At 37.5% G+C, this 24,218-nt stretch overlaps 1 protein-coding gene across 50 annotated transcripts in view; it reads left to right on the top strand.

Annotated features, from left to right (window-relative positions):
• Positions 1–24,218, top strand: part of CNTN4 (contactin 4) — a 1,001,048-nt gene that overhangs the window by 621,648 nt on the left and 355,182 nt on the right. The gene's annotated exons all lie outside the window — the stretch shown is intronic.

Consider the following 24,218-nt stretch of genomic DNA (forward strand, 5'->3'; position numbering starts at 1 on the left):
TCATCTGTCAATGAACATTTAAGTTGTTTCTATGTCTTGGCTATTGTGAATAGTGCTTCAATGAAGATATAAGTGCATATATCCTTTTCAAGGAAAGTTTTGTTCAGATATATGCCCAAGAGTGGGATTACTGAGTCGTATTGTAGTTCTATAGTTAGTTTTCTGAGATACCCCATACTGTCTTCCATAATGTTTGTACCAATTTACATTTCCACTAACATTGCAGGAGGGTTCCCTTTTGTCCACACCCTCTCTATCATTTATTTGTTGACTTGTTAATGACGAACATTCTGACAGGGGTGAGATGTTACCTCACAGTAATTTTGATTTGCATTTCTCTAATAATTAGTGATATTGGGCATTTTCTCGTGTGTTTGTTGGCCATCTGAATATGTTCTTTAGAGAAATGTCTGTTCAGGTCTTTTACCCATTTTTCATTTGGATGAAAATGGAAAACTTCTCTGTTTTCCTTTCTAAAGCCTTGCTTTCCCACTATTTGAGCCCTTTATTATTTAAATCATATTGTAAATGAATTCAAGAGTCTTCCAGTGGTGGTTTTGGTTTTGGTTTACATTGGTGGACACCTCACAAATGTGTTTTTATCCCAATTTCCAACCTCAGTTAGCAATATTATATCCTGTGATTTTGGCGCAGGAGAAAACCCAAACCACAGGCCAACTTCATTTTTGTTTGGCAATAATGTGCCAGCCATTTCCTGATTACTCAAGCTATATTTTAATACCAAAGTATATGGAATTAAAAACAATGCAATTGAGAAAACATATAAAGAGAATTATGTCCTATACAGTAAACTAGCTCCCCAGCTGTTGGTGGGAGGACAAAGCTACTTCTTCTGGAGAGGTATATGATTCTTTTTTTTGAACAAGGCCCTTAACTTGTGAATACATTTATTAAAACAGCAGATGAGTACTGTAGGGAAAGTTAGCATTACGCATGATGGATGCAGCACAAGAATGAAACAACTTTCTGGCAGGGTTAACCCTCACATCAATGCAGATTTACTGCCATTTGACTTCTTTTGGCCAATATTAACTGTGCCCACAATTGAATTCTTGAATGTTGTGGGAGAAAACCAACAGTATACATATTGGTGACACTAAAATTCCATGGTGTCCAAGTAGAGATGCCTGGAAAGTCAGTAAATATATAACCTGAGGTTTAAGAGTGAGAGCCAAAGGAGTTCCTGCTGTGGTACAGTGAGTTAATGATCTGGCTTGTCTCTATTACATTGTGGGATTCAATCCCTGGCCTGGGAACTTCCATTTGCCACAGCAAAAACAGAAAAAAAAAAAAAAAGAGGACAAAGCTGAGATTGAGATGTGGGGATCCTTAGCTTAGAGGTATTCACTGAAGTCAGGGTAGGCAAGACCTTCTCTGGGAAGAAAATTGCTTTTTAATAAGGAAGCATGATTTTTCTTTAACCTATCAGAGTTTGTTCACAGGGGTTTTCATTCATTTAAATTTCAGGAGATCTAACAGAAAAGTCTGAGTTTGACTTTGCTTGATGATGTGGAGACTTGCATTTCTGCATGGCAGTGGTAAACTGGAGCTAAGAAATTGCCTTCCACATACAGGACACATGCTCTGTGGTTCCCCAAAGGTCCCACTACTTGCTCCTGATGGCTACAGCCATTCATATGCAAGTCTATAACCTGTAGATGTTTGAATTTGCAGTATCTGATAGACAGTAGTAAACACATATCTCTGCCTTTGTTTTCATTCTCTTATTACTTGGATGTGAAGCTTTTTACAGTTGAATGAGAGTTAAAAGTACAGCCTTTAGTAGAGTTGTTTGCATCAAGGCATTAGAGAGATGCAACCATCAAACATCAGAGTAGGAGGAAATCTTGGCAGTTATTTATCAGCCATTCATTCTGCAGATGAAGAATATAAGACCCAGAAAAGCAGGGGAGTGTCTTGCTCAGAGTTGGCAGTAAGTTCACATCATACCAAGGATGGAATTCAGGTCAGAGGATTCTGAAACCATGGAATCTCTAGTTATTAACGTATACTGTCATGTTCATTCTTTTTTGAAAAAAATGTCTGGTATTTATACCTGGTTAGGAATAAAGAGAACTAAAAATGAAGTTAAAATCTGTAACTAATTTGATATCTTATTAAAATATGAGTACAGGATATACATATATTGAGGAGATTGTAAATTTACTTATTGCAGCTGTGTTTTGCACAGTGCCTGTTAAGAAAAAAAATAATCTTCTTATTTCTACCTATTGAGAGAGAAATTGCTATTTCTTCAGTATTTTCCTTTGGACGACATTGGATTTTTTCCCAACGCAGTTAGTGGTGCAGCCAGATTAAAAGGCCCACGGGCACCACCCTGCACCCAGGCTTCAAAAGAATCATGTGGTGTGAAAGGTATGAGTCATGCCAGGCTCAACACCAGCCAATTACTGATTACCCAAGCTGTATTTTATCATCCTGAATACATGGAATTAAAATCATTGCAAATGTGTGTATACACACAAAGAGAAATATATCATATGCACACAGCAACATTTGCAAAAAACACACATTCACCTAGTGAAGTGTTTTTCATACCTCATTCCCTCTCTGGGTCTCCCTAACTCCTGTTGAGTATGCCTGGAACCATGATTTGAGCCCAGGCCCCATTGAGCTAAGCATTTCTGTGGTCCAGCCACTAGTCACTGTTAAGTATTAGGAACAAGCTGACAGCCTGAGAGTCATTAAACCAAGGAGCAGAGCCAAGATAAGGAGATATAATCTTTACTCAGTTTCAGTATGGCACCTGTAGGGGAGGAAACATGGCTTTATTTATTTTTATTTTTTTACTGATCTAATAATCAACTTATAAAATAGGTTAAAAGGAAAAAAATTAATTACATATATACAGGTCCCATAAGAATATAGGACTGGAAGGCAAGTTGGGCAGTTGAGGCTTTTATGACTTTCTAAGCTAAAGAAGGGAAAGGAGCTTCTTGGAGGAGGAGGGTAATTCCCAGGACAATAAATGGAACAAATGCTTGCTAGTTGGATGTTTGTTGGGCCATACAGATAGGTCATTCAGATAAAATGTTATCTCTGCTACTAGCTCTTTCTAGGCCAGGCCACTGATCTGAATTCTTTTAAATAGGCAAGGGAGAGGTACAGTTTTCCTTGAGTCTGCCTAGTCTTGATCACCTTAAGCTCAAAATAGGTCACATGCCATATTGGCAGATTTTAGGGAGGCTCCTATGAACCCCCTTCACACCGGAGGACTGTCTACTAATTCATCCACACTTGATAACGGAAGTTTAACACAACAGAGAGTTCTGGAACTTGTGAACATAAACAAGTAACAGTAGTGTGTGAAACTTCATATCTTTATTTGCCTTATTTCTGGCTATGAATCTCCTTCCAGTATTTGACATGTTGGTGAGAAAATTACATTTCCTTTCTTCCTGGAACCAACCCAGCCCCTGACGTTGCACAGAGGAAATGCGGAAGGATATCTAAATGCTGGTCTGCTGAAATTTGCCATGGACAGTCTATTTGTCGAAGCCCCAATGATTTCTTGAAAAATGGAAACTCTCAACTCTTTTGCCTATATGAAAAGAATCTCAACTAAAGTTTTAGAGTCAGTACCTTGGATAGTACCTCCCGTGGCACTTCAAGGAATATCCTGATGGTAGGGGGAGCCCTGTCTTGGCACAGATACCCCACTGCCGCAGAACTGCATCCCCCTTATTCCAAAAGGATCACATCATTCTTTATGACTCTTGCCCTAGCCCATGTGTCTGCATCTTTCTAGAGACCATCTGCTTTTCATAAGCTCTTTACTACTCCTTTTAGGAAAGAGATGGAGAGAGAGTGAGAAAGTAAGAGTTGGGGTTGAGGAGAGAGAGGGAGAGAGGAAGAAGGGTGGGAGTGGGGAAAGATGTGTCTCCTCCCCCTTCTTCAGGAGACATTCAGCAATGTCTGCTGCTCCTTAGCATCCTACAATGCCCAGAGTGGTACCACACAACAAAGAATTATCCAGCCCTAAATGCCAGTAGAGCTGAGGCTGAGAAATCCTGCTCTGTGCCTTATTTAATAGGATCAGGTTAGAGATATTTAGTACCTTTCTGAGAGGGAAAAAAATATAAGGCAGGGAGAGGTACAGTATTAGAGACGAATAAATCTGTGGGAGGATGGTGATTCAGAAGGTCAGGATGGAGTGACCTCTGAAATCCACTCTAGGATTAGCAATAGAGAGGCTAATGTAAGAAGTCTCCATTTTTAATGCAATCTCCTAGCCCCGGTGCCCTCCACCTCCTATCTTATATACATTGATATGAAAATACATTGGTTTTTATAGAGACACTGAGCAATCCATACCTCCTTCCCTTCTTCCAGCATGTATAGAGGAGTTCTCATCAGTTCACTATTTCATGTGTATTCTTTATGAAAAGTCATGAATGCACTGTGAGGTGTGTGTGTCTGTGTATATGCGTTGCCACTGAACAAAGCTGATATTCTGTGTCTTTTCACTGCTTTCTTTTTCTGTTGCTCACAGGAAAACTGAACACCTAAACTTAGAAAAGTAGCCATAACAGCCTGTGATGTTCATACTAGCTAATAATTTCCCTTTTTTTTTTTTCTTTACAATCTCTAATTTCTTTGGTGAGCTCTTAGAGTATTAGGTTTTCCAAAATAAAATTTCTATTCTTATCAGCAGGTAGTATGTGTCCTATAGCTTGAGTATTTTGCTACAACTAATGTTTCAGTTAAATTACATTCTCTGGGACAGGTAATAAGAAACAAAATTGTCCTGCTTTTGGTTACAAGTGTCCTCCTTCAGTGAATAAGTTCACCAAGAGACAAAGTAATCTGGGAAAATGTCCTGAGTATGTTTTCAATTCATTATTTCTTAGAGAAGTCATTTAGCATAATGGAGTGAGCAGGATCTTTGGGATATTTCCAGAGAGGTACCCCTATACTAGCTATGTGGTCCTAGGTAGGTTTTTAACTCTCCAAGCTTTATGTTGTAATCCACAAGTGGAAAAATACTGCCAATATCACATTTTAGGCAAACAGTCAGTATTCAGTCCATGAGAGAGGCTGTTTTTTTGCTTGTTTGTTTTTAATGGCTGCACCCATGACATATGGAGGTTCCTGGACTAGGGATCAAATCTGAGCTGCAGTTGCGACCTACCTACACCACCGCTGTAGCAATGCTGGATCCTTAATCCACTATGGCACAGTGGGAACTCTGAGATGCTGTTCTTTTTAACCATCCTTAACAATATTATTTTCATTTTCCAGGGGAAAGGTGTTACTGATCATTAAGTAGTAAATCTCTATGATCCTCACCCTAGAGCAGAGGTCAGCAGATTATGGCCAGTGGGGCAAACCTTGACAGTTGCATATTTTTGTACAGCTCGTGGGCTAAGAATAGTTTAATAATTTTGTAAATGACAGAAAAAAATCAATGAAGAATAACCCTAATATTTCATGATATATGAAAATTACATGAAATACATATTTCAGTGTCCCTTAGTAAAATTTTTTTGGAATGTAGCTACTCTCTTTCCTTTATCTACTGCCTATGACAGCTTTCACACCATAGCTGCAAAGGTTTAACAAAGACCTTGGCTCTCAAAACTTTCAGTTTTTACAATCTGATCCTTTACAGAAAATGCTTGTCCACCTCTGCACTAGAGAATACCATATAGGGGAGACCACATGAGGATCAGCTCCATTGCAAATAATCACCTTTACACTTGTTATCTTTGATGTGGACCTTGCACTCAAAATCAATGTTTATTTTTATGTATGTCAGGTCTTTGTATGCATGGCTTGTCTCTCACCATTGGAAGTCCTATGCCATTATCTCGGTTTCACCTATCTGAGAGAATGACCATTTCTTTGAGGCATTCCTTAAGAACTTCTCAAAGTTGATTCCTTCTGTACCTCATCGATTATATTTTAAATCACATCATCTATAGCATGTCCTCAGTTTGTTGAAAAGGCTACCAAACACTGTTTACAGTGGTTGAGTACCAAAGAGGCAGAAACATAATTGTATTTATCTTATATAAGAATTGCGGTGGTGATTATGATGGAGGAGGTGGTGGGGGAGTGGAGGAGAGGGGGCAAGGGAGGGGGACACAAAGGAGGGAGAAGAGGAGAAGAAGAAAAAGAAGATGATTCTGTTTTCCTCCCAATGTGGAATGATAGTCCAAGGACCATTATGTTAACAACTGGCGTGAGGATCACATGATCTCATTTCCAAGCTGAAATCAAGGTAGGGGTTCTCTCCCCTGGGGTAATGAGAATGAAGAATTCACTGAAAAGTAATAGAAGCAATTAATTGCAGGGTCTAGTTCTTCCAAGATGATATTTCATCATGCTATTTACCTGAAACCATTGCCTTGGGGGAATGCATTAATTAGCATAGCTATCAACAACACTAGCACATATGCATGAGTTAAAACATATGTATTTTGACTAACAAATTGTCTCACTAACAAACAAAAAAGGGTTAGATGCACTTTCTTGGTGCTGCAAAAATATACAAGTTAAGATAAATAATTATTAGAGCTTTTTTTCCTTGTTGTTTCTAAGCTGAGCTGACATCCTTGCTGTTTGCCATCACAAGCATATTTATGACCTTCCTTAGCACACCATTGTGTGTCAACATATTAGACAAGTAGATACCTACCCACTAAAGAGGATGGTATTTGTTCTTTCTGTTCTGCAGAGTGTCCAGGTGTGATGAGTGCAAATGATGTGCATCTGCATTATTGTTAAATAGCAGAATGCAATCCAGTTGATTTTCATGTAGTGTGTGGTATAAATTACATCTCAGTTTCTTAAATTAAAGTTAAGTGGTACACTTGGGCCCAAGAGAAGTATTAAGTTTCTCACTAGGCAACTGGCAATTCTGTCTGCTTATTCACAAATATTTGAAGATGCGATCCCTTGACTAAGTATTTCTGCAAATAGCGAGAGGAGGAGTTGGCAAGAAGCAGCTTTGCTTCTAAGAGAGTTTGATGTTCCCCTTTTAGAAAAGTAATGAAAACCTACAGTACCCAGTGCTTTCCCTTCCCTACCTCTGCCCTCCCTGCAGACAATTCTAGTAATTTCCTTTTTCCTGCCAGCCTCCTTTCTCCTTGATGTAGCTCAGTGAATAGAGGAGGCTTGAGGATTGGGGCAAGGAGGGAGGGGCCATTATTTCTTTCAGCGTTTTAAGCCCTTGGATATCTTCTCTTTTTCCTATTGCCTCTTTCTTAATATGCCTGAAAACTTAAGATTAAATTTATCACTCTGAGGTCCATTGCTGTTTTTCTTTGACTAAAACATCCTGCAACCATATGTCCTGAGAAGGTTTGTTTCCTAATACTCTTTAGTAAATATTTTTGGTCATACCCACACTGACACATACAGACATGATTTTATTTAATCCTGTGATGACTCTGTCAAGAAAGGGAAATATCCTTATAGAAAAATTCTAAGTTAATATATGTGAAAACCATCAGTAAAAAAATTTTCATTTTTACCTTTTTGTGTTTCTTTACTATAGGTTAGAATACTTTTAATAAAAATATGGTAGTCTCAAAAGATAAACTTGGTACTTTTAAGAATGCCTGTTCTTGATTCTAATTTTTTTTTTTTTTTTTTTTTGTCTTTTTAGCTATTTCTTGGGCCACTCCCGCGGCATATGGAGGTTCCCAGGCTAGCGGTCGAATCAGAGCTGCAGCCTCCGGTCTAAGCCAGAGCCACAGCAACGCGAGATCAAAGCCTCGTCTGCAACCTACACCACAGCTCACGGCAACGCCAGATCCTTAACCCACTGAGCAAGGCCGGGGATGGAACCCGCAAGCTCATGGTTCCTAGTCGGATTCGTTAACCACTGTGCCACGACGGGAACTCCCTAGTTCTAATTTTTTATTGAAAATCTTTCCATCATATTCTTATGAAAATTCTCAAACATACATTAAATTTGAAACAATATTACAGTGACCACCAGTTACCACCAATTGGATCCTATCTTAAAACATTCCACTCTTTCTGTCCACCTATCTATCCATACCTCTTTTCATTCACTATTTCTTTTTTCCAATGTATTTCAAAATAAATTGCACACATCCCTACATTTTTTCTAAATACTTAGCTCATTTATAATGAAACATATAGATCTTAGGTAGCCAGTTCTTGGGTTTTGCCAAGTGCATGCATATATGTAAAATAAACCCCTGTCACGATACAGAATATCATCCTGGAAAACTCATCTCTTTCCCTTCCACATCTTAGTTGAGTCTAAAATAAAATATCAAAAGGTCAATTTTATAAGATTTTCTCTAAAATTCCTTAGAACCAGGAGAAAATATCAGTGAAATTCACAGATTAATCCATGGTAGATTTTCCTGCAGCCTGAGTTTATGAATACCTTTGCCTTGGTTTTCTCTTTTGAATATTTTAGGGACATTAGGCAGAGCCTGTTTAACTGTGATGAAAATTATTATCTTTGTTCTTAGGGTCATTAAATGGATATATCCTAGTCATGTCACATTTTTTGCAGTTTCCTAACTTTTGTCTAGGAGTCTTTTAATGCTCACCAATCCTAAATCTAAGTAGATAGTCATCTGCTGTTAATATGTGTCTGCAACTACAATTACTCTGTGGAAAAGATCACTAATCTTATCCTTTGAATTTCTATATGAAGAACCAAAAATCTAAGATGTGCTAGTGACTTTCCCAAGATTGCATATCTCAGAAATATCACAGCTAAACTGTGAGGGCATACATACCTGTCTGGTCCTTTTCAAATGAATACATTCCTTAAAAATTTTTGCTGGATCTTTATTAGATGCAGGCAGGATACAAAAGGTGAAAAAGACATGATCCCTACTCTCAGAATGCATATATATGGTGGTGAAAAACACCACTGCAGAACATTTCAGTTTTCAATGTGTTTTAAATAGTAACGTGTGGTAGGTGCTACAGGAGTACCTGGGAGTGTCTGTCAATCCACTTGGGCTCTTAGGCAAGGATTTTGGAGAAGTAGGCTGAAGTCTGGAGAAATGAGTAAATGTTAGCCAGGAGAAAAGAATGGTAAGAGAAATTGCTCCAGGAAATGGAAGGTCTATTTTGAAGCATTATTCCCTGTTGTAATGTCAGAGAGGATGTGCAAACCAGAAGGAGTCTCCAGGGATGCACTCTCCTCTCCAGACCTCTAGGAAACAACTTGTAGAGACTCCTCTATGAAGCTGAGTCCATCTGTGCTATAAGGCTATTTCCATGACTCTACTTTCTGAGTTGCTGGGCCCCAGCTTACCAAAAAGGACACCTCTCAAACCTTCCTTCAGTGGTTCTGTTTTGGCTCTAATAATAAATACATTATCATTTTAGTGTTTCTGGGTGCCTTTCATCAAGGACCTTTCTGTATAGTCCTGACCTAACTTTCCAGTGACTGTACCTTTATTTACATCTTCTACTCAGGTTGTACCCGATTCTAGAACCCTTTAGTTCTTTCTCACCCTTTGCTACCATCACACCTTTGCCCACACCTCTTATCCCTGAAATTCTCTCACCTTAATGTCTGCATTTCACAGTTTCATTTCTGTCAACTCTTTTTCCCTTTCCCCCACTAAAAGCCATCTTTTCTAAAACACTTATAGCTCTTGATCCTACCATACCCACTGTTAGAGCCAAACACAGGTCTTCAGGTCTGCTGCAGCTAATGACTACTAGCACAGTGCTGGGCATAGAGTAGGGGATGGATAAGAAATTGTTGACTAAGATAAAGAATTCTACTTATGTCAATGTTACCTTCTAGTTCTAGAGAGTATCTAAGGTAGGATCTATGTTCTGTACGTTTTTGTATTCCCAGAAGTCAAAAAGGGCACCCAAAAATTGAACAAACATCCAAATGAACCTACTGTGCTCTTTTGCTCTAAGAGCCGTAGTGTTGTAATTATCCTATTTATACTTAAGTCCAGGGAAGGTGCTGTTTTTGCAGTGGACCTCACAAAATTTTCCCATTTTTCATCAGTGTATTTCAGCCTCTCTCATAATGTCTTATAAGTGGACCATTTGCTTTTAAATTGAAAAGGAGAATCCTAAAAATTATGTAAAGAAAGGAAATAAGGGAATGCTTTCACATGGTAAACATTTGGTTTTGGAAAGATTAGCTATGTTGTGTGTGTGTGTGTGTGTGTGTGTGTATGTAATATGTCTGTTGACTGCATGATCTGTGCACTAGACAATGGCAGTACTTTCACAGGGCAGAACTTTATCCAGTACCAGCTTATCTTCTAGCAGACCCTAGAGAAAGATTCAGCAATTGTTTGTTGCAACCCTTTAAACTGTATTTGAGAAACTTATTTAGTGAGTCAAGACCTTCTTTCTGTGGAAAAGTATCCTGCAATCTTAAGTAGTAGCTAAGTGCTCACGACTGCGTAGGGGACATATGGATGTGCCTGCCCACTGTCCCTTTCCTCTGTTTTTGTGATAGCATTTTAATTTTCATTTAGATAATTAGGCATCTCCTATTTTTATCCACTGGGGTTCTTCTGAGCATCCCCCTCCACCCCAAACACTCAAAAAAAATACACAGGTTTGACTTGCTCAGTCTTCCTGAATCTTCAAACTCTTGCTGGGTCTTTGTGGAAGGAAAATTGCCTCTTCATTATAATGTTTGAGGTGGCACAATGTAAGCCCAGCTTGTCAGTGACCATCTTTATCAGCACAAATAGGGGGAGCCTACCTATAAATACAGACAACAGAGCTTAGCCTTTGCAGTTATGTCCAACAACAGATTATTTTTTCTTAAGCCAGTTGGAGTTCAGTTTCCCATCGCTTGTTGGTTAGTCAGGATTCCCTGAGGAACAGAACTAGTAGGATGCAAGTGTATAGTGATAGAAGTATTTACAGACATCCCCCACTTTTTTTTGAAAGTTTACACCACTTTAGTTTTTAAAAGTCCCACATGAATACTCTGTTCACCTACTGAAAGAAATCTGAAGAGTGTTTTTACTTTTATTTAAAAAAAGTGAAAAGTGAAAATAGTGTTGAGTACTTCTTTTGCAATGAGCCTATGGAGGCGATTCATACCCCAAGTAGCCAGGCTCCTTCCCCAGCAGTTACACTGGAGCTCCACCATCTATCAAGCTCCTTCACCAGCAGTTACACTGGGAATCTTGGTACCAGGCCACCACAGCTTTGAACTGTGTCTGTGGGCATACCTGCTCTACCTGGATTTATTCTCTGCATCCATTACCAAGATGTGTCCTAAGTTAACTGCTTCTTCCATTTATACCCTTCAGTTTACAAAAGACTTCACAGGTGTGCCCTACTTTTGGATAGTGGGGGTATCCATATTTTAAGAAATAGGCTTATGAAACTATAGGGAACAGCAAGTCTGAATTCTGCAGGGCAGAAGAGCTGGGGAAGAGATGATGCTGCCATCTCGAGTCTGAGGGCAGTCTAGAGGGAGAATTCTCAGTCTTTTTTCCTCATAAAGCCTTAAGAGGATTGAATGAGACCCACCCACATTATGAAGAATAATCTGCTTTACTCAGAGTTTACTGATACCAACTACCTCATAGCAACATCTGTCTCCACTGGTGTTTGACCAAACAACTGGGCACCATAGTTGAGCAAAGTCAACACAAAATTAGCCCGCACACTTGTAAATGAAAAAGCCATAGCTTTGAAAGACAGTAACTGTATAGATGCTTAGATGTAGCAGAAGTCTTCATAGGATGGAGATAGGAGAGGCTAGTAAGGGGATTGCTACTTTGTGGTAAGTTAGAAAATCCATATATTGCTATTCAGTATTTGTAATGTGGGAATGTATTTTATGACTTTTGGAGAACTAAATAAACTAGCATTTAAGGTCAGTGCTTAAGAGACAACTGAATGTTCAATTTTCTCTCCCCCTTCGTTTCTCTTTTCTGTATTAGGGGCTCTGAGTAATCTTGTTCCTCTACCTAAATCTGAAATTTTGCAAAGTACTTTATGTTGGGGGTTTCTGTTTTGGAGACTAACTGCAGACAGCATTGCAAGAGGCTAGACCTAGAAATGACCAGAGAGAGAATATTTAACCCTCTGCCCATTTTGCTCTCTGTAGTGATGACTTTAAAAAAAAAATGAGGTTTGACTTCCATGTGCTTTGGCAGTTATATGTCTACATACATTTCCAAGTCAGTACAGCTGGAACATATGTTACAACTCACAATGGCAAGAGTTAAAGTTACTTATGTTTGGTCTCATATCTATGCATCATGGCATTTGAGCATTCTCTTAAGATAGAGAAATATAAACTATGTATAGTCACTTATATATCATTTTAAGAGCTTGGAATTGTTACCATACCCATCCAAAGTGTAACTTACAACTGGGAGAATGGCTTAATGCTTGAGAGAATCAGATGATAATCTTTTAAAATCTCACCTATCTAATCACTCAGTCCTAGAATATGCCCTCTGGCTTATGACTTTGATTTCCAAATTAAGACTCCTGGGGAAGGCTTTGGAGTGGTGATTTCCATTGTTGTAAATTTGTAGGACGGTATCTCTGGTGGGTTTTTGCAGTGGTTTTACACCTCATGTTCTGTTTCCTCTGCACTTGACTATTCTTTACTCAGCTCTTCTCTCAGTGTTGCACCTGGATTGTCAAATACCACTTCAGACTAGATCTGGGCTCCCAAAAGTCATGTGCAACTTCATAAAAGAATTCTACCTGACATTTTCAAGTGTAACTCACTTGAACTTGAAAAAGTCAGGTGTAAATTGAGAATGGATTTACACCTAAGCCTTTTGGGTTGATTTTGGTATTTATTTGGAACTGACATTTGGAGAATAACTCAGTTGCCCTTAGAATCAGTCCCGAACACTCCAGAATTGGGAGTGGGAGAGTGCAAGTGTCCAAATGGCTATTCCATTATGTTTCAGGTATATTTCAGGCACTGTTATTTACTAGGTTTGGTCCAATTTGTAACAGAAGTCAGAAATATGTGAATACAGTAATTTCACCAATGTTGCTTCCTGGGTCATTGCTGGACTCTGAATGAATCACATTTGTTGCCTGAAGATGTTAATGATTGTATGGCTTGGCCTCGTGGGCTGATTCTTCAACAGAAATATGTTGATTATTGGCATTTTAGCCATTGTTGGGATTATACAGATGAATCTCTGCATAAATCTAGAGCATCCACACAGGCTGCTGCCACTGGGTGAGTCGATGTAGCAGATGACGCCTCCTCTCATACTGTTGCACCAGACAGATGGAATGGCAAGCTGTCTATGCCTCTGAGTGTCTCTGGATGTGAACCTGTCCTTCTGGCTACCCCAGCCACCCCTCCTGCATCAAGTGTGCTGTTGAGCCACAGGGAGATGACATAGCAAGAAGTAGATGTGATGCCTTAAGCCAGTGCAGCTTTTGAACTGGACATTTCATGCCCATGTGAAATCCATCACATTGCAAACCCCTGATGAGGTTATTATTTTCAAAGATAAAATCAGAGATTAAAAACTATAAAATCATCACTTTTCTCCTCCTAGAGATAATAAAACTGAGATCCAAAAAGGTTAAGCCCCTTCCCTAGGGTTACATAGGTCATTAATGTCACAGATTGTAGTCACAGTGTTATTGTTGGGAAAAGAAAGACCAGTGAATGCATGATTTTGATTGCAAGCAGATGTGAAATCCAAACATGTAAACAAGTTGACTCTTAGTGGCTCTTTGACCTCTTTCTGATTTTACTATAGTTCTCATTTCACATTCCCTGAAGGAAAGACTCTTGAGAAGTTTCTACCTTGTAGAAATATTCATTTGTAAATTGGTTTGAAACTAGCCCACCGTCTGATTCACTGAGATAGAATTAAAATAAATTCCCTCAGCTTAAAGAAAAAAAAAAGCAAAAGAAAGGAAGAAACAGAATATATTTTATCTTCTCTGTGGATCAGTTCCAAGAGTTCACTTTAGTTTAGTTATTAGTTTTCCCTACAGAACGAAATATTCAATTAAATTCTCCCTCAAATTGGCCATAAATTTCTAAGGAAATGAAAGAATTTCCATTTAGCAAAGAGTTTCTGTCAAGGAATCTAATAATGCCATACAATAAAAATGATTTTCACCTATGCACCTGAATGAGAATGCTTTGTCCGGTTTTGGTTTTTGTTCTGTTTTGTTTTGTTGTTTTGGTTTTTGTCCCTATTTGATACAGCATGTCCAAAGTGGCTATAACTTGGGATCAGATGCAGTTGATTACAAACACATAGGAGTATTTCACAGCAGTGCTTTCACCACTGGTTTGGTGGGTCTTAGATGCAGTTGTAAAATACACTGTACCCACATCATCCTCTGTTAAATATAACCACTAGGAAACTAGTCATATTTGATATTCTCTTCCATTTTTACTAGAGTGTAACAAGACTCATCATGACCTTTCTTTGGGACCTTTCCTTTTGCTACATACTCTCACTTGGCATCTGTGGAGTAGGCAGAGGTAGGAGTAACCCCTTTGGAAAATATCCATGTGATGTTTGCTGAGCAAAAATTGATCATTGACACTGACCCAGATCTTGGAAATGAGAGATCAACCAAGGGGAATGGTACCTCAGTATAATCTATGGTCCAATGCAGGAGATAAGACAGAAATGACAGAGGAGTAAGTTAGGAAACATGGTTCAACATTGTGAGCATTGCTAATGGAGATACAGTGGTGTTCATCCCCGGCCTGTAATATCACGGATAAAGCTGCATTTGAGCCATGATTCAAATGTTCTGGAAATCCGCTTTATCTGACTTATGTTGAAAGTGACTTTTGTGAATGATTTGAGCCTGGAGCCATATAGGGAACTGAAGTTGTGGAATGCGGGGAGAGCACCCACCAAATCCTGATGGATGGTTCAGAGGGTTCCACATCAGCGACAGTATTGTGGTCCCATCCCACTTTCACAGAGAAGCAAACAGAGGCTTTGCAAGGTGAACAACTTACCCAGTAACTTATCCTCTGGGATTTCACTTCTAATCTTGGGATTCCTCTTTCACAGTTGTTTTCCTTGTGGAAATAAAACCTCATTTTAAAAAATGTCATGATTGTTAGGATTCTGAGGATACTGTTAGCAGAAGCTAATTCTGGATCATTGAAGCAGAAAAGGAATTTATTGAAATAGTTAGCAGGAGTTTCCAGAAATGATGGAGATTTCAGAGAGCCAGATTCAGAGAAGGATCAGAGCCAGGGGAGAGTGACTAGCGTAGGTAACATCACAATCAAGAGTTTTCTCAAGGATGACGTGGCCACTGGAATAAATGGGCTCTAAGCTTTGTTACAGTTTATCTCTCTCTCTCTTATTGCTCAGAATCCAAAACCTTAGAATGATATCTGATTGACTTGGTTTGAAAGTTGTACCTGTTCTCACCCCTTGGCTCCGCATCTTGATTTACACACCACTATACCAGAAATAAATCGTTATCCTATTTCTAGAAATGAAGAGACTGAGGCAGAGAGAATGTTTAATAAATTGCTTAAGCTCATCTACATATATGATCTTTTATAACACTTTCCATACTCCTCGCATGTCTCTTTTTTATTAATTAAATTTATTTTCTATTAGGATATAGTTGATTTACAGTGTTGAGTCAATTTCTGCTGTACAGCACAGTGACCCAGTCAGATGTATATGTACATTCTCTTTCTCATATTATCTTCCATTATGGTCTAAGGCAAGAAATTATACATAGTTCCCTGTGCTATTCAGCAGAATCTCATCGCTTATCCATTCTAAATGTAATAATTTGCATCTATCAACCCTAAACTCCCCATCCATCCTACTCCCACCCTACCCCCCTTGATAACCACAAGTCTATTTTCTAACCACATGGCTCTTTTTTCACTAAATTAAAGGCTTCTTGAGGAGAAGAGTAGTCTCTTATTCATATTTATATCATCTATGCCTGATGCAGTACCTGGTACATAGCTAAGATAAATGATTGAATAAATAAATTAAAAATACAGTACAATATAAGGGTTTCCATCTTTATGAAAATCAAAATATAACAGCTTTCTTGAAATGGACAACCCTAGCATTTGATAATTTCTTACAGTTCCATATCCATTAGCTCATTGGCTTGTCCTAGAAATGCCTTTAAAAAGTATTATTATTATTTTTTATTATTTAACTTGAAATAAAATCTCAAGGGTATAAGTAGCCCATATTGACACAATTGTAACAACAAGTTCTTAATTATAAATGGTATATAATACAACAAAGAATCTTAGTAACTTCTATTTTCTAGAAATCTAAAAATTGTGTACAGTCTATATTATCTCAGCACAAAACCACAAAATTAAAAATTGCAAATAAAAAATTAAACCTCAAAGTTATTGTTAAGCTTCAACCTTAAATCAAAGGAGAAAACAAAATTGAAGTTTCAGCTAGTTATAATCCACTAGCTGAACACAGTATATCTAAATTAACAGAAAATGAAAAAGCCATTCTAAGAGGGAAAATAAAATAGAGGTTTACATATGTTTATTAGACCAAAAATGTAAAAACAAAAGTTAGATATTTTGTTAGAAATCTTTAAAAAGATGGTAACAAAATTGTAAAGAAACCAGGAAGAAAGAAACTTGAATTGGAAGAATTTCCAAGAGGAGGAGGGATGGGAAAGAATGAACTAGCCATTCTCTCCAAGTTGAAGTTATCTGTAATACTCTCTCTTATTTTTACTACTGCTTCAAGACCCCCTTTAAAGTAAATGACAATAAGATAAAATAATGGGATTGAAAATAGGATAACACTCTCAAAGTAGAAGCAATTTTAAAAATACAACTAAAGGGATCTCTAACAGCTTTACAAAAGAAGGGGAAAATAGAAATATGGCTGTGTTTTAAAGATTCTCACATAATCCTCAAAAATCTGGAGAGTCTGTCCCCTCCAAGAATAAAGGAATGTATAGGAGTGGGCTAGAGGCATGGCACTGTGGCCTGCCTCCCACCCTGTGAATATTCACAACCTGAGACCTGGAGATCCCAGTCAGCACACACCTGTGTGCAGGAGCACGTGTACGTGCCATGTCATGTGCTCACACACACACATGTGCACTCCAGGGGAAAATCATAGGACTTTTTCTAAGCTTAAAAATGTTACTGTTTGGAAGTTCCCTTCATGGCTTAGTGGTAATGAACCTGATAGTATCCATGAGGACGTGGGTTCAATCCCTAGCCTCGCTCATTGGGTTAAGGATCCAGCATTGCCATGAACTGTAGTGTAGGTCTCACATGCGGCTCAGATCCCATGTTACTGTGGCTGTGGTATAGGCTGGCAGCTACACCTCCAATTCGACCTCTAGCCTGGGAACTTCCATATCTGCAAGTGCAGCCCTAAAAGCACAACAAAAAAAATTACCATTTTATGATAGGTAAACAAATTGGAATAAATATGTGTGTATGTATGTATATATATATGTGTGTGTGTGTGTGTCTGTATGTGTATTTTGTTGGTTGTATAAATAAAGCTCTCCACTCCTCATGTAAAGTAATCCTAGTAAAATTTAAACTGTAAATCCAATTATGGATAGATAGCTTCATGAATCTTCAGAATAAAAGGTGGCATAATTCTTCCAGATGTCTCACGGATCCTATGCTCCCTACTCAGTGAACTTTGCTTTGCTTAGGCCACAAGAGCTGTTTTTTATACCAGATGATCACAAATATAAACTAAACATTTGATGAGAATCCAGCAAAAAATGCCTATTGCAGTTACAATAAGGCAGATAAGGCCAGTTTTATTGATAGAGATAACCATCCTTTTAGAACAAATTGTTTTCATAGGGTATTTATTTGCAAACTCTTGAAAGGGGCCTGAATTGATAATCACTGTGGTGTGCTTTTCAACCTTGGCTGCACATAGCCTTTAAAAAATACTGGTGCTTGGGTCCCACTCCCAGATTGTGATTTGATTAGTTAAGTGCATTCTGTCCACCAGGGATTTCTGAAGCTCTCCTATTAATATAACGTGCTGCCGAGGGTGGGAACTGCCAACTGTCAACCTAGGGAAATATAGTAAGTGTATGTAGTTAGCCCAAGGCCACAGACTTACACTTGATCTCTCGACCAGCCTACTTTCCAATTCTACAAGTTGAATAATTTCACTTATTAAAAATATTTTAGTAATTAAATAATCATTAAGTTCCACAATGCATATTTCCCCAAGTGTTACTTATTGCTAATTCCTCCCTCTGTTAACACATGTAATCATCACTCTATAGCTATTGTTACCTTTCTTTTGGAAAAGTCATTGATAAAAACTAAATTGCTAGCACCAGCTATAATATTCAGTCCAAGTTATGGTTAGAACCACAGTTCTGTCATAAAAATGCCTTGTGAATGTTTCAGTGCATCACAATCATGTATTTTACAAAGAAGGGATTTGGGTTTCTAGTTCATGTGTGGTCCATGAAGGTGATTTTGGTTTGGGACTTTGATTATTCATGGTAAAGACCTCAGAAAACTCCAAATAATATTGTATTTTAATGGTGTCCATCTCATATGGGGTATATGTAAAGTAGTTTTCAGATTGCTTCTCTTGGCCAGACACAAGTAGTAATTTTAAAGGAAAAAGAAAAACCAGTCAGGAATAATTTTAATTGTGCATTGTTGTGGCAATTTTATTCTGGCTTTTGTTGTATTTTGATAGTGACAGCTGCACCCTGAATTTCTTGTTTCCATAACTAGTGCAATTTCCTTTTCCTGAAAGCTCTGTGTAGTTGTAACCTGGTCTTTTGTTTTCCCGCTTTGACTAAGGAAATTAATTTTTTTTTTTACAAGGCAGATAAAGGACAAATGTTAAAAGGTGTCAATTGCATTCATTTTTTAATATGGAGAAAGCGTCCAATCTCAGGGTCTGTCTTCAACTAATTTTAGATATGATTTTATTTTTCTGGCCACCCGTGAGTTTGTCACAAATGAATTAATTGCTCCATTTCTTTTATCTAATTGAGGCCATTTCTGCTTCTGATGAATAATTTCATAAATTTTATTACAAAGGAAAATGCTTTGTGAGTGAGTGTTTATGAAAAGGAAACACACAGAACAGCTCTATTTTACCCTTTGCTTGTGGCAAAGGCCTTTCAGACATCTCTACTGGGAGATGCTTCCTCTCAAAGAAAACCAATCTCTTCCCATTTTTACTTGCAGTATGAAAATGTACTTGACCCTAAGCTTCAAAGCAGAGAAGTCAGCTCTATGAGCAGGTACAATATGCATGTAATCAGTGAAATGGCAGAGTATGAAACCAGTAGAATTTGGATTGGATTCAAGCGAAGGTCAATCAGCTCAAAGTGATATGATTATTTTCTAAATGAACTACTTGTAGCACTGACCTTTAAAATTTGTCAGTTTTTGATGATTTCCCCACAAATCCAGATGCCTGCATAATCCAGGTAAGGAAATAAATAAGTGAGACTCACCAAGATGATGATAATAGGTGATCATCCAGTTGATGGTCTGGACTTTGAAGAATGCGTGACTCATCCAAAGCTGTCAGCTTTTAATGAGTTCCAGCCACTTTCTGCCTAGTATGGATGCTGGCCCAATGTTTCGGAGCTCCCAATTTTTCAGGAGGCCTGTAAGTGTGGACTTTGATTTTAAATGTTGGGAACAAATTAAAAGGGATTAAAACACCACACCAGCACCCTAAATGATGGACATCTTTGGCTCAGATTTAGCAAGGGACTTGAGGCTTCATATATTCAGGAGTTTCCCAACTTTTCTTTAAGAGGAGGGAGGAAGACTATATAGAACTGGAGGAAGTTTAGGATGATGCTAAGATCCCTGGAGATGCAGGAAGGGGATACCAACAGCACTAATGTCCAGATTAGAATTGGTAACCACAGGAGTTCCCACTTTGGCACAGCGGGTTAAGGATCCAGGGTTGTATTTGCAGTGGTTCAGGTCATGGGTTAAATCCCCAGCCTGGTGCAGTGGATTAAGGATCCAGCATTGCCACGGCTATGGCATAGGTCACAGCAGCGGCTCAGATTCTGTCCCTGGCCCAGTGACTTCCATATGCTGCAGGTGTGGCCAAAAAAAAAAAAAAAAAAAAAAAAGAAAGAAAGAAAGAAAAAAAAGAAAAAAGAAAAGAATTGCAAACCATAGAGAGGAATAGCATGACAAAAACAAAACTGTTCATTTAGTATTTTCGTATGCTAGGGAACTGGTCCAATCACCCAACTGCTGAGTGTTAGAATTGGGAACCATTATAAAATATATCATAGTAAAATTATAAAACTGATGAGGACCTTTGAAACAATAGAAATTCTGGGTTATTCTATAATTCGGTCCAAAGCCCACCAAGGATAATAAAGAACTTGCCCAAACCCTAGCACTAGTTAATGACAGAGACCGTCTGCATTAGGTACAAATATTTTCAAGCATATTAGTACTCAAGCAGTTTTTTCCAAGTCTCCCTTCATTGTACTGAGAACTTTAAAATACGTTATTCATAGCATAGTTCATCAGAGGGCTTCATGGTTGATCTGCTCTGGCTGGTAATGACAGATAAATCATCACTTGGCATTTACTGAATTATACAACCATTAAAAATGAGGTTTATAGAGGCTCTGAAGAAAGATGGAAATTACTTATCAGGACAAAAGCTTGATTATAAAATTGTATATCCATAGTCATTACAACTGTTATTACAGTTGAATATAAAAAATATTGCAAGGAAATATACCAAAAGTAGCTGTCATTTTTTTAAAATTTATTTTTTGGAATTGCTATATGTCTATATATTTGTAATACAAAATAAATGGATAGCAATCAGAATAAGTTATTATTTGAACATTTACCAAGAGTTCAATAATGTGCTGGTTTGCTATAAGGAGATAAACTACTATTAGATAGTCTTATGCCACTGCCTACTAAGCAGGGGGCTTGACTCTTACTTGATTGTTTTCTAAATTTGAGAACAATCCTTTAAAAAAGTAAGTATTATTGATAATATAGTTTGCCCCCTGTATTACACTTTGTTCCACCTTTGCCAAAATGAAGGGCTGACTGTAGCATCCACATATTTTGGTATTTGCCAGGGCGAGTGGGAAGAGGGGGCACTGTTCCTAGCACCAATCCCCTGCATATAGCAAGAGACAACTGTACTATTACAAATAAATATATTACAAAGACAGAATATTATTGTATATTGGTGTATATATAATTGTATATCAGTATATAGCTTAGTATTATAGTAATGCTATGATAAAGAGAGTGAGGCCAATAGAGAAGCTGAGATTTAAATCCAGACATTTATAATTCTAAATAGAATTATTCCCACTAGTCTACAGATGAATCTGTGCATAGCCTTAGAAAATGGCCAGGCTCTATGTAGTGTATGGCCAAGTGGTGAAAGGTTGAGGCTAGAGACATTTTATCACTAGTTGGACTGCCAGGGAATCAGATACTATGCCAAAAAGGAACCTGATATACAGCACAAATGAACCTTTCCACAGAAAAGAAAATCATGGACTTGCAGAATAGACTTGTGGTTGCCCTGGGGCAGGTGGAGGGAGTAGGATGGATTGGGAGCTTGGGGTTAACGGATGAAACTACTGCTTTGGAATGGATTAACAGTGAGATCCTGCTGTGTAGCACTGAGAACTATGTCTAGATACTTACAATGGAGCATGATAATGGAGAAAAAAGTATTTATACATGTATGTATAACTGGGTCTCCATGCTGTACAGTGGAAAAAAAAATTGTGTTGGGGAAATAACAATTAAAAAAAAAACAAACAACAGCAACAACAACAAAAAAAACACTTCATTTCACTCTCAAAAAAAAAGGAACCTAAGAATGAGATGAAGAAAACATCTTGTGACCTGCAGCTGTGGACTAGCGCTAGGTTGCCAAAGGCATGGGACCTATAGTGCAACGTCAAAGCCAAGTCAAACATGTATTCAGCTCCCAAGTCAAAGCCATTACAGAGATTATTCTTCACTCAGAGAACAGACCAGAGCAGCGATAGGGCAATGAGAGCTTTCTTAGCCTTATGTTCTGTCCATTCTTGAGGTTGGGGCTTGAATAAAAGAAGTTAGATATAAAAGCATAGAAAGAAAATGGGGAATACCCATATTATTGGGGGAGAAACAAAGCGTTTTATTAAAATGCACTTCTTAAATAAAAATATTAGAATATTTTAATAAGATTGAGGAGACTTTGACATATGGAAATCTCTAAATTCATAAATACCTGATAGCATGCCTTTATTTGGTGGCTTTTTTTCCCACAAAGAAATGAAGTTTGGTCTAAACATCGTATTTACTCTGTGTGCAATGAGATGCTAGAAAAGCCACATGGCAATGCCGAGTGAGTGTTGAATCTGCTCACTGACCTCTCAGGGGTCCCAGTTTAAAGTGGTGCCTCAGCAGAATCATGAGATGTGAGGTGGAACTTCGAAATCAGTTACAAAAATCAGAATCTCAAATGTTTATCCTTCAACCTCAAAAAAGATTCTGTTGTAATTAAAAGGGCTTATAAAATTTACAGAGACATCTTCATAGATTTCATAAAGGCTTCTTGCACATAAAGATGAAAATTATATATTCAAATCAACATAATTATCATTAGAAAATGATTCCAGATTGAAATATTCACCTAAACTTCATCATACTGTATATACACATTATTTCCTCTGTTCCTCTTGAGTTCCACCACATCCTTGTCTCCACATCCCTGTGACAGATTTAGCTTTTTAAAAAATTTTTAATGTTTTATTGAAATATAGTCAGTTTACAATATTGTGATGATTTCTGCTATGTAACAAAGTGACCTAATTATACACATACATATGCATTCTTTGAGGCATATGCTCACTCTTGTATATGGAATGGATGGTCATTGGGGACCTACTGTATAGCACAGGGAGATCTACCCAGCATTCTGTGATAACCTATATGAGGAAGGAATCTGAAAAATAATCAGTTTAGCTTTTTGTTTGTATGTAGAAGAAAGCAGATATAAAATTGCAGAAATAACATTGTGAATCTACCTGTTAATTTTCTCTTCTTTGACAGTGGTAAAGTATTTAATCATGAAGAAAATTGCTATTCTGAGCAATTTTGATCTGTTTGATTTATGACTGGTCAATTAGATGAAATTAGTGCCACACAATAAGATAACCTAAACAAAATAATTATAGTGCCCCTTACAGAGGAGATGTGGGCACTTAATTTACACAACTGTGACTTCATAGTAAAAGGAACAGTTACTGTAAGAATCAAAGTCAGCTAAAGATTTCTTAGCTCTCTTCCAAGAATCAGACTTCAGGAAGCTTTGTCTTGGAAATCCATGATTGTGCTGATACAGAATTCAATTTGAGATAATCAGTGTTTGAGACCTTTGTCACTAAATGCTGACATTAGTCTGCTCTATATTCTGAATTTTATGAAATACTTTATATATGTCGTATATAAAACTTAAGCATTCTGAATACAATTTCAAATGAGGAAGGTTAAAGTTTCCTTTTACCCAAGGGCTTATATACTATGAATTTATTTTTAAACTCATTCAAAGGTAACCTTGAAATTGAGGAAACTAGAATATATATTTTTCTCATTGACAAATTTATTTTATTTAACTAGATAGAATTTAGTAGAATGTCAAAAGTGAGATTGGAGTGTGGAGGAGGGGAGAGAAAGCTAGAGAGAGAGAGATAGGTTAGGGGAAGGAGGGAGTGAAGGAGGAAAAGATACAAAAACAGTAAGAAAGATTTTTGTTGAATTACAGTGCACATATTTCTCAGGATTTTGAAGAATAATTTAAAATCTTTTCTTCATTTTGTTTACCTGAGAACTGGTAAATAGCATTTAGATGCCTTAAATGTTTGTGGGATTTGTGAATTCATGCCTGATTGTCTGAATAGTTCTTGGACTATTTTCTGTCTACTCAGCTAATTAGATTTTTTATTTCCTCTGGAGTTAGTTTTGAACATTAGTATTTTCCTACTGCTCATCCATTTGCATAGAATTGAGACAATTAATTTCTTTGAATTCTTTTAATTTTCTGTTTTGCATTTGTAGTTTTTCATTTCTTATTTAGACTTTCATTCTTTTCTTATGTAAGATTGTTTAACTGTTTAATTTTCTATAGTTTCTTTAAATTAGATGCATTAAGCCATTATTCTACTTTCTGATTTTTTTTTCACTTTCTTCTCTTCATTTTAATTGTTTTTTACTTACATCCTTTTTC

This window comes from Sus scrofa, chromosome 13, assembly GCF_054392235.1.
Source record: "Sus scrofa isolate SSC_HxYL_T2T_F1_AM1 chromosome 13, Sscrofa_HxYL_maternal_Yorkshire_Landrace_v2.0, whole genome shotgun sequence".
NCBI classification, from domain to species: Eukaryota; Metazoa; Chordata; class Mammalia; order Artiodactyla; family Suidae; genus Sus; species Sus scrofa.